The sequence below is a fragment of the Dipteris shenzhenensis genome, chromosome 31 (genome assembly GCF_047967505.1).
Source record: "Dipteris shenzhenensis isolate YYH24624 ecotype China chromosome 31, Dip_SZ_1.0, whole genome shotgun sequence".
Lineage (NCBI taxonomy): Eukaryota > Viridiplantae > Streptophyta > Polypodiopsida > Gleicheniales > Dipteridaceae > Dipteris > Dipteris shenzhenensis.
The window spans coordinates 36,113,787-36,116,994 of NC_141626.1; positions in this window are offsets into that span (position 1 = coordinate 36,113,787).

A 3,208-nucleotide genomic window follows, 5' to 3' on the forward strand; every position below is an offset into this window, starting at 1 on the left:
CGGACTAACAAGCTAATAGGGGGTCAAACTGTCATAAAAACTGCCCTCCACCCATGCTAATTTTGCATGAGCAAACTACTCCCTCAAGGATCCACAATTATCAACAATCCAATACCCCTAGAATTTGCCTAAAAGAGAGGAAGAAGCTTGGATGGTGGCTCGGGAAATGGATGGACCATGTGTGCACAGTGAGTGGCCGAACATCCACTCATCCTCTCAATCCCATACAATATCTTAGAAAATAGAAATAAGCAAGAGCCACTAGGCTATCACTTGATACTCATACTCTTATCAAACATAGAAGAAAATAATACCAATGCCAAATAAAAAATATCAATTTTCGGCATCATAGCACCCACCTTAAAGTCACAAATAGGACTTGTTTATACATCTAAGATCAGGAAAAAGACTAGAACCTACCTACTTCCGGGAGCTTTCTTCGACCCTTGCCGCTCTTCAAGAATTCAACCTCTGACCATCGACAAGCAGCATGGAGGACATAACAATTGAAGAAGCAATAAGTAGCAATGATCAAAGTCCTTCAGAACACCTTAAAGAACAATGCAACTGCAACAAAAGCAACAATGGCAGATGACACTTTGGTAAATTGGAAATGCCAAAATACAATGGACGAGGGGACCTCGCCAGGTTCCTTCAACTCTTTGACGTAGCTGTTGTGCTAGAGGCATGACCAGTTAAATGAAACCAAAGCTACTTGGTTCCCGATGGCCCTAACCGATGAGGCTTCGGAATGGTACCTCAACCTTCTCATAGAGCAGAGAGCCACATGGGCACTGTTATCTGACCAATTCAGAAGAAGATTCCAAACAGAAAGGCTCAAGATGATAGGGTACAAGATGACCCCGCATTACAACTGGGCAATAAAGATATGTGAAAGAAAGAAAAGGTCAGAACATACCTGGGAAGAATGAAAATATTAATAGCAAAATGTGATCCCCGTCCAGATGACAAGTACCTCATAGCATGGTTCATCTCTGGCCTGAAGAAATCCATTCGCAAGGACACAAAAAAAGTCAACAACTATGCACATTTCAGTGACACTCATGAAGCTACAATTGACATTGAGGATGGCATAACCGATTTTGACAGTGATAGTGATGGCTATAAATCAAGTCATCGTGACAAGAAATCTTCAAAGAAGGGAAGCACTTTCCATAAAGATCATACCACCGAGGACAAAGTGGAAGCCATGGCCCTAAGAGTAAAAGATGAAATGATGTAGGCCATCGAGCAAAAACTGCATGTCTCTCAACCACCACAATACCCACGGAGAAAAAATGTTTGGTGCCCATACTATATGGCCAACCATACAGCCAATGAATGCCCAATCTTAAGGAACAGACTAAACCCACCAGAAGTGGCTCAGGCCCCATGGTTATGGTGTCCAATTTGCAATGTTGCAGCATGATGTAAATACTTGTTTCTACAATATGAGGGTAGCACAACCTCGGCCCCAACAATACCAATAGCCGCCACAAATCCTAGTGTATAGAAAACCGGGACTGGCACCTAATGCATAAGTGCCACGTCTCAACCCACTCCCGGTGAGAACACAAGTGCCTTATCTCATTAGGAATCCCAATCCTCTGCAATATCCACAGGCTCCCAATCTTGCTTTAGTAGTTCCGGTGCAACACCTCCAACCTGAAGAGATGGAACCTCACTATGAGTGTATGTACTATATGGATGGTGCTAAAGGACTCATCTTGGTGTATGCAAATCAAGTAAGACCCACCACATATCAAACACCCATCAAGTGCTTTGGTTGTGGAGAAAACCACCGCATAGCAGAATGCCCACACAACGGTAACCCCACTTCATTCCAACCTGTGTGCAGGGAATGTGGAGTTGGGCATGCTTGCATGGATTGCCCACTAAGAACAAATCCTCAGCCAACCACGGAAGTAAAACTTGAAGTACCCCTGGGGATGATAAGTGTGGAAAATCATAGTGTGGCAACATGAAGTGTGGCATCATAGCCGGTTTTGATCATAACATGAAAACAGAAAGAAGTGGCACAGCAAAAACTCCTTTTTGCTCAAAAAGCAAAGAGCCCTCTGGCAAAACAAGCCATGCCAATCCCACAACACAGTGAGACAATGCCTAGCACATCCACAAAAAGTGCCACCCAAGGAGCCACGGAAGCATACCCCAATGCTGAAATTGAAAAGACGCACTACCAAGCCTTGAAGCAATGGGTTCAACAAGAACAAGAAAAATTTGAGGCAAACAGGATGGCAACAGCTGAGGTTAGAGCACCATCAACACCTAGCATTGACATAGTATTGATCCCAACAACTTCCAAGAGGTAATAGAGGAACATGCAAAACATCCCCAACTGGATGGCACCGCACTAGCAAGGTTGATAAGTTGCCCAGTCATGATGCCAATTGGGACCTTACTAAGAAATTGCCCTACAATGTGGGAAAGTTTCAAGGGATGGATCAAATCTTCACAATACTTCCCCCCACTTGAAGAAGAGGAAAAGATAATTTCGGTGAAATTCGGTGCTCAGGATGACATAAAAAATGTAACCATCTTGCTAGAGCATAAAGCCTTTGGTCAATATCCAGCAATAGTGGATGGAAGAGCCGGAATAAACATTTTGGCAAGAGAGCTACATGAAGAATGGGGCCTACCTCCAATGCAGAAGGCCACATTTAACATCCGCCTAGCTGACCATACAAAAATGAAGCCATTGTGTATCATTGACAATGTGTAAAAAAAAATTGCTAGAGTAAGATTCACACTCCAGTTTACTATCTTGGATCTTCCTAAGGGCACCATAGCATAACAAATATTGTTGGGAAGACCATGGCTTCAGGAAGCATCGGTACTCCATGATTACGGCACCGATAGGATCACTATCCAAAATAGAGAAACCGCTATCAAGATAAATCTGGGAATAGGGGAAATCAAACCCACTATTCCTAGAAATGTTGAAGACACTTCTTCCACTATGGCTATGAGTCATGCATCCCCTGAACCTACCAATGCACAAAAGCCCATAGAAGGGCATACACAAAGTGACATCAACAATTGGATACAGACATTGGCTACAATAGATAATTGTAAAACAACACATATAATGTTGCCATATGTCGATGCCCAAATGATACAACTAGAAGCACCAATCTGGGATGATGAATCAAAAGAAGTGGAAATGCCAGTCTTCATGACAGGCGTC